At 39.3% G+C, this 7,362-nt stretch overlaps 1 non-coding gene across 1 annotated transcript; it reads left to right on the top strand.

Moving 5' to 3' along the window:
• Positions 1 to 6,602: 6,602 nt before the first annotated feature.
• LOC130937413 (small nucleolar RNA R71) lies at positions 6,603 to 6,706 on the top strand. Its single transcript, XR_009068635.1, has one exon. It is a non-coding gene; the product is annotated as a small nucleolar RNA R71 (small nucleolar RNA).
• The last annotated feature ends 656 nt before the right edge of the window (positions 6,707 to 7,362 follow it).

The following is a 7,362-nucleotide window of genomic DNA, read 5'->3' as shown; positions in this document are numbered from 1 at the left end:
TTGAAGAACTCACTAGAAGATCAAGAGGAGTAGTATATATAGGAGTAGTTTTGAACTATAGAGAAGTTGGGCACTTTTGGGAACTACTCTCTATAGATTTACTTTTCTGCACTTTTAGCATGGATTCTTCTTTTCTGCCATTTTTCATTTCTAGAGCTATGAACAACTAAACCCCTTTCATTGGGTTAGGAAGCTCTGTTGTAATTTGATGGATCAATTATAGTTTTCATTCTTCTTCTTCTTTCTATTTTCTTTATCTTACTAGAAAGCTTTCGATCTTAATTCAATTGGTTAGTTGTCTTGGAAAAGAAACTCTCCATAATTGGATATCCTTTGAGCCTTGGAAAAGGGATGAGGAGATCATGCTAGAAATGCTTTCTCATGTTGGACCAAATTGGGGTTTGGGTGGATATAGTGACATGTAATCCTCCCAACACTTTGATTTGGAAATACATGTGGTATAATCAGTGACCACACTTCATCTCTTCCCATGAGCAATTAAATCAAGGAATTGGGCAATTGTTCAAGCTTTGAGAGATTGGATTGCCAAGGAATTGGGATCCAATCACTTAAGATTGCCAAGGAGATTAATGAATGCATTGATTGAGGAAGAGATGAGAATGAACTTGATCCAGAGAATGCAACATCTCCTGAACCCAATGATTACCCCATTTCTGATCTTACCCATTCTCTTTACTTTCTGCCATTTATTTTCATGCTCATTACCCCAAATCCCCATTTAAGATTCTGCACTTTAATTTCTGTTATTTACTTTCCAGTCATTTAAATTTCTGTAAGTTCTCAATCTAATTTTGGTTTAGCTCAACCAGCATATTCTTCTAACTAAAGTTGCTTGGCCGATCAATCATTGTGGGATTCGACCTCACTCTATTGTGAGTTTTACTTGACGACAATTCGGTATACTTGCCGAAGGGAAATTTGTTGAGAGACAAGTTTTCATGCATCAGCTAGCCCCCAAACGTGATCAAGAGATCAAAAGTGATCCAAAGATAGTCTCAAAAATGATCTAAAGATCTGAATACAATAGTAAAAAGTGCTATTTATACTAAACTAGTAAACTAGGTTTACAGAAAATGAGTAACTAAGTGTAGATAGTGCAGAAATCCACTTCCGGGGCCCACTTGGTATGTGTTTGGGCTGATCATTGAAGCTTTCACATGCATAGGCTCCTCTTGGAGTTTAAACGCTAGTTTTGGTACTAGTTTGTGCATTTAACTCCAGCTTTGGTGCCAGTTCTAGCGTTTTACGCCAGAAAAGGGTCTCTCGTGGGCGTTTGGATGCAGTTTGGGCCATCAAATATCGGGCAAAATATGGACTATTTCACATTGCTGCAAAGCCCAAGATGTCTTCTTTCTAACGCAATTGAGAGCGTGCCAATTGGGCTTCTGTAGCTCCAGAAAATGCACTTCGAGTGTAGGGAGGTCAGAATCCAACAGCATCTTCAGTCCTTTCTTAGCCTCTAAATCAGATTTTTGGTCAGGTCCATCAATTTCAGCCAGAAAATACCTGAAATCACAGAAAAACACACAAACTCATAGTAAAGTCCAGAAATGTGATTTTTTCATAAAAACTAATAAAAATATACAAAAAGTAACTAAAACATACTAGAAACTACCTAAAAACAATGCCAAAAAGCGTATAAATTATTCGCTCAACACAACACCAAACTTAAATTTTTGCTTGTCCCCAAGCAACTAAAAATAAAATAGGATAAAAAGAAGAGAATATACAATAAATTCCAAAACATCAATAAAGCTTAGTTCTAATTAGATGAGCGGGCTAGTAGCTTTTTGCATCTGAACAGTTTTGGCATCTCACTTTATCCTTTGAAGTTCAGAATGATTGGCATTTATAGAAACTCAGAATTCAGATAGTGTTATTGATTCTCCTAGTTCAGTATGTTGATTCTTGAACACAACTACTTTATGAGTCTTGGCCGTGACCCTAAGCATCATGTTTTCCAGTATTACCACCGGATACATAAATGCCACAGACACATAACTAGGTGAACCTTTTTCAGATTGTGACTCAGCTTTGCTAGAATCCCAGTTAGAGGTGTCCAGAGTTCTTAAGCACACTCTTTTTACTTTGGATCACGACTTTAACCACTCAGTCTCAAGCTTTTCACTTGGACCTTCATGACACAAGCACATAGTTAGGGACACCTTGATTTAGCCGCTTAGGCCCAGATTTCATTCCTTTGGGCGGTCCTATCCATTAATGCTCAAAGCCTTGGATCCTTTTTACCATTGCCTTTTGGTTTAAAGGACTACTGGCTTTTTCTGCTTGCTTTTTCTTTTCTTTTTCTCTTTTTTTTCTTTATTATTATTTTTGTTCACCACTTTTTTTCGCAAGCTTTTTATTTTTTTCACTGCTTTTTCTTGCTTCAAGAATCAATTTTATGATTTTTTTCAGATTATCAATAACATTTCTTTTTTTTCATTATTCTTTCAAGAGCCAACAATTTTAACATTCATAAACTTCACTATAAAAAATATACACTGTTCAAGCATTCATTCAGAAACAAAAAGTATTGCCACCACATCAAAACAATTAAACTAATTTCAAGATAGAATTCGAAATTCATGTACTTCTTGTTCTTTTGCAATTAGAAACATTTTTAATTTAAGAAAGGTGAGGGATTTATGGGACATTCAGAGCTTCAAGGCATAGACACTAGACACTAACGATCATGTAATAAAGACACAAACAGAGACAAATATAAAGAATAAAAAATCGAAAAATAGAAAAACAAATAACAAGGAAATTAAAGATGGGTCCACCTTAGTAATGGCGGCTAGTTCTCCATCTTGAAGATCCTATGGAGTGCTTGAGCTCCTCAATGTCTCTTCCTTGCTTTTGTTGTTCTTCCATCATGGCTCTTTGGTCTTCTCTAATTTCATGAAGGATGATGGAATGCTCTTGGTGCTCCATCCTTAGTTCCTCCATATTGGAACTCAAATCTCTTAGAGAAGTGTTGAGTTGTTCCCAATAGTTGTGTGGAGGAAAATGCATCCCTTGAGGTATCTCAGGAATTTCTTGATGAGGGACTTCCTCATGCGTTTGTTGAGGTCCATGAGTGGGCTCTCTTGTTTGCTACATCTTTTTAGTGATGGGCTTGTCCTCTTCAATGAGGATGTCTTCCTCTATGACAATTCCAGCTAAACTGCATAGGTGACAAATGAGATGAATAAAGGCTAACCTTGCCAAAGTGGAGGGCTTGTCAGCCACTTTATACAGTTCTAGAAGTATGATCTCATGAACTTCCACTTCCTCTCCAATCATGATGCTATGGATCGTGATAGCCTGATCCACAGTTACTTCGGATCGATTGCTAGTAGGAATGATAGAGCGTTGGATGAACTCCAACCATCCTCTAGCCACAAACATAAGGTCAAGCCTTCTTAGTTGAACCGGCTTGCCTTTGGAGTCTCTCTTCCATTGAGCTCTTTCCATACAGATGTTCATGAGGACTTAGTCCAACCTTTGATCAAAGTTGACCATTCTTGTGAAAGGATGAAGATCTCCTTGCATCATTGGCAAATTGAATGCCAACCTCATATTTTTCAGATTAAAATCTAAGTATTTCTCCCGAACCATTGTGAGCCAATTCTTTGAGTTCGGGTTCATGCTATGATCATGGTTATTGGTGATCCATGCATTAGCATAGAACTCTTGAACCATTAAGATTCTGACTTGTTGAATGGGATTGGTGAGAGCTTCCCATCCTCTTCTCCTAATCTCATGTCGGATCTCCAGATATTCGCTCCTTTTGAGCTTGAAGGGGACCTCAGGATTTACCTTTTTCTTGGCCACAACTTCATAGTAGTGGTCTTGATGGACCTTTGATATGAATATTTCCATCTCCCATGACTCAGAGGTGGAAGCAATTGCCTTCCCTTTCCTCTTCTTTTAGGTTTCTCCGGCCTTAGGTGCCATTAATGGTTATGGAAAATTAAAAAGCAAGGCTTTTTCCACACCAAACTTAAAAGGTTTACTCGTCCTTGAGCAAAAGAAGAAAGAAGAGAGTAGAAGAAGAAAAAAAGTGGGAGATGGATGCTTGAGAGGGTTCAGCCAATGGGGGGTTTTGAGTGTTTGTGATGTGTGAAAATGAAGGATTAAGGAGGGGTATTTATAGGGTAAGAGAGGGAGTTGGTTCGTGTGAGATGGGGTGGGTTGGGAGGGAAATGGTTTGAATTTGAGTGGTGGGGGTAGGTGGGTTGTATGATGGGTTTATGGGAATTAGGGAATGGATGTAAGTGGTGTTTTGGGTAGAGTGTTATGGAGAAGTGTGAAGAGGAGAGAGAGTGAGGTGGGGTAGGTGGGGATCCTGTGGGGTCCACAGATCCTGAGGTGTCAAGAATTTTTCATCCCTGCACCTTTCTGGCATTAAACGCCCTCTATGTGCCATTCTTGGCGTTTAAACGCCGGGCTAATGCCCTTTTCTGGCGTTTAAATGCCAGTCTGCCTGCCAGTTCTGGTGTTTAAACGCATAGAATGGTGCCAGGATGGGCATTTAAACGCCTATTTTTCTACCTTTACTGGTGTTTAAACGCCAGTTTGCCTGCCAATTCTGGCGTTTAACGCCCAGAATGGTGCCAGGCTGGGCGTTAAACGCCCATTATGGTATCCTTACTGGTGTTTAAACGCCAATAAGCTCTTCCTCCATGGTGTGCTATTTTTGATGCTGTTTTTTATTTTGCTTTAATTTTTGCAGTTATTTTTGTGACTCCACATGATCATCATCCTAAAGAAAACATAAAATAACAATGGAAATAAAATGAAAGAGTAAATAATATAGATAAATAAATTTGGGTTGCCTCCCAATAAGCGCTTCTTTAATGTCAATATCTAGACAAGAAGCTCTTACAAAGCTTTACAAATGCTCAGAGCATGATTGTGGCCTCCCAACACCAAACTTAGAGTTTGGATGTGAGGGCTTTGCTTGACTCTGCATGGAGGGAGTTGGATGAAGCTTTTCATGCTTCTTCTCCATGTTTACAGAGGAAAATCCTTGAGCCTTAAACACAAGGTAGTCCTCATTCACTTGAAGGACTAACTCTCCTCTGTCCACATCAATTACAGCCTTTGATGTGGCTAGGAAGGGTCTTCCAAGGATGATGAAGTCAGTAGGGATGTAAAGGCCTTCAACCTTTACCAAGACATCTTCTACAAGTCCATAAGCCTTTTTCTTTGATTTGTCTGTCATCTCTAGTGAGATTCTTGTAGCTTGTACCTCATAGATCCCTAATTTCTCCATTACAGAGAGTGGCATGAGATTGATACTTGATCCTAGGTCACACAGAGCCTTTTCAAAGGTCATGGTGCTTATGGTGCATGATATCAAGAACCTTCCAGGATCCTCTTTCTCCATTACAGAGAGTGGCATGAGATTGATACTTGATCCTAGGTCACACAGAGCCTTTTCAAAGGTCGTGGTGCTTATGGTGCATGATATTAAGAACCTTCCAGGATCCTCTTTCTTTTGAGGTAATTTCATCTGAATCAATGCATTTAGTTCACTGATGAGTAATGGAGGTTCATCCTCCCAAGTCTCATTACCAAATAATTTGGCATTCAGCTTCATGATTGCTTCTAGATACTGAGCAACTTGCTCTTCAGTAATAACTTCATCTTCTTCAGAGGAAGAATACTCATCAGAGCTCATGAATGGTAATATGAAGTTCAGTGGAATCTCTATGGTCTCTAGATGAGTCTCAGATTCCTGTGGTTCCTCAATAGGGGACTCCTTGTAGTCCAATGCACCTCCCATGAGTTCTTCCTTACTGTGAATCACGTCTTCCTCCTCTTCTATAGGTTCGGCCATTTTGGTTGTATTAATGGCCTTGCACTCTCTTTTTGGATTCTCTTCTATATTGCTTGGTAGAGTACTAGGAGGAGTTTCAGTAATTCTTTTACTCAGCTGACCCACTTGTGCCTCCAAATTTCTTATGGAGGACCGTGCCTCATTCATGAAACTGAGGGTGGTCTTAGATAGATCAGAGACTATGTTTGCTAAGCCAAAGAGGCTCTACTCAGAATTCTCTGTCTGTTCTTGAGAAGATGATGGAAAAGCTTTGCTATTGCCAAACCTGTTTCTCCCACCATTATTGTTGTTGAAGCCTTGCTGAGGCTTCTGTTGATCCTTCCATGAGAAATTTGGATGATTTCTCCATGAAGCATTATAGGTGTTTCCATAAGATTCTCCCATGTAATTCACCTCTTCCATTGCAGGATTCTCAGCGTCATAAGCTTCTCCTTCAGAGGAGGCGTCTTTAGCTTGCAATCCAGTCAGACTCTGAGAAATCATATTGACTTGCTGAGTCAATATTTTGTTCTGAGCCAATATAGCATTCAGAGTATCAACCTCAAGAACTCCTTTCTTCTGAGTCACCCCATTATTCACAAGATTTCTCTCAGAAGTGTACATGAACTGGTTATTTGCAATCATTTCAATGAGTTTCTGGGCTTCTGCAGGCATTTTTAGATGAAGAGATCCATCAGCAGAGTGGTCCAATGACATCTTGAATAACTCAGACAGACCATCATAGAATATACATATGATGCTCCATTCTAGAAACATGTCAGAAGGACACCTTTTGGTCAATTGCTTGTATCTTTCTCAAGCTTCATAGAGGGATTCACCTTCCTTCTGTCTGAAGATTTGGACATCCACTCTGAGCTTACTCATCTTTAGAGGTGGAAAGAATTTGGTCAAGAAAGCATTGACTAGCTTATTCTAAGAGTTCAGACTTTCTCTAGGTTGTGAGTCCAACCATGTCCTAGCTCCATCTCTCACAGCAAAAGGGAAAAGCATAAGTCTGTAGATCTCGGGATCAACCCCATTGGTCTTAACAGTATCACAGATCTGCAAGAATTCAGATAAGAACTGATTAGGATCTTTTGATGGAAGTCCATAAAACTTGCAGTTCTGCTGCAATAGAGAAACTAATTGAGGCTTAAGCTCAAAGTTGTTTGCTCCAATGGCAGGAATTGAGATGCTTCTTCCATAGAAGTTTGAAGCTGGTGCAACATAGTCACCAAGCATCTTCCTTGCATTATTGTTATTATTTTTGGTTGCCATGTCTTCTTCTTTTTCAAAAATTTTTGTCAGGTCCTCTCCAGAGAGTTGTGCTTTAGCTTCTCTTAGCTTCCTCTTCAGAGTCCTTTTAGGTTCAGGATCGGCTTCAACAAGAATATCCTTATCCTTGTTCCTGCTCATGTGAAAAAGAAAAGAACAGAAAAGAAGAGAAATCCTCTATGTCACAGTATAGAGATTTCTTTGTGTGAGTAGAAGAAGAGAAGAAGAGAAGAATGAGGTAGAGAGAAAATAAAGAGAAT

This window comes from Arachis stenosperma, chromosome 6 (assembly GCF_014773155.1).
Source record: "Arachis stenosperma cultivar V10309 chromosome 6, arast.V10309.gnm1.PFL2, whole genome shotgun sequence".
Classification (NCBI taxonomy): domain Eukaryota; kingdom Viridiplantae; phylum Streptophyta; class Magnoliopsida; order Fabales; family Fabaceae; genus Arachis; species Arachis stenosperma.
This window is presented reverse-complemented; position numbering and strand designations above follow the sequence as displayed.